We start from the raw sequence: 793 nt of genomic DNA, 5'->3' as shown, positions 1-793 counted from the left end.
GGCATTCAGAGTATCAATCTCAAGAACTCCTTTCTTCTGATTCGTCCCATTGTTCACAGGATTCCTTTCAGAAGTGTACATGAATTGGTTATTTGCAACCATTTCAATGAGTTCCTGAGCTTCTGCAGGCGTCTTCTTCAGATGAAGAGATCCTCCAGCAGAGCTGTCCAATGACATCTTGGACAGTTCAGACAGACCATCATAGAAGATACCTATGATGCTCCATTCAGAAAGCATGTCAGAAGGACACTTTCTGATCAATTGTTTGTATCTTTCCCAAGCTTCATAGAGGGATTCACCTTCCTTCTGTCTGAAGGTTTCGACTTCCACTCTAAGCTTACTCAATTTTTGAGGTGGAAAGAACTTTGCCAAAAAGGCATTGACTAGCTTTTCCCAAGAGTTCAGGCTTTCTTTAAGTTGTGAGTCCAACTATATCCTAGCTCTGTCTCTTACAGCAAAAGGGAATAGCATAAGTCTGTAGACCTCAGGGTCAACCCCATTGGTCTTGACAGTGTCACAGATTTGCAAGAATTCAGCTAAAAACTGATGAGGATCTTCTAATGGAAGTCCATGGAACTTGCAATTCTGTTGCATTAGAGAAACTAATTGAGGCTTAAGCTCAAAGTTGTTTGCTCCAATGGCAGGGATAGAGATGCTTCTTGGTGCACGAAATTGTGATCATCAATGGCGCCATCAACATGGTATGCACAATTGTAATCTCAACTCTTTATCACAACTTCGCACAACTAACCAGCAAGTGTACTGGGTCGTCCAAGTAATAAACCTTACACGT

At 41.7% G+C, this 793-nt stretch overlaps 1 non-coding gene across 1 annotated transcript; it reads left to right on the top strand.

Moving 5' to 3' along the window:
• Positions 1-231: 231 nt before the first annotated feature.
• LOC112711781 (small nucleolar RNA R71) lies at positions 232-339 on the top strand. Its single transcript, XR_003157599.1, has one exon. It is a non-coding gene; the product is annotated as a small nucleolar RNA R71 (small nucleolar RNA).
• The last annotated feature ends 454 nt before the right edge of the window (positions 340-793 follow it).

The sequence above is a fragment of the Arachis hypogaea genome, chromosome 1, assembly GCF_003086295.3.
Source record: "Arachis hypogaea cultivar Tifrunner chromosome 1, arahy.Tifrunner.gnm2.J5K5, whole genome shotgun sequence".
Classification (NCBI taxonomy): Eukaryota; Viridiplantae; Streptophyta; class Magnoliopsida; order Fabales; family Fabaceae; genus Arachis; species Arachis hypogaea.
The sequence above is the reverse complement of the archived record's forward strand: the minus strand, read 5'-3'. Positions and strand labels throughout refer to the sequence as shown.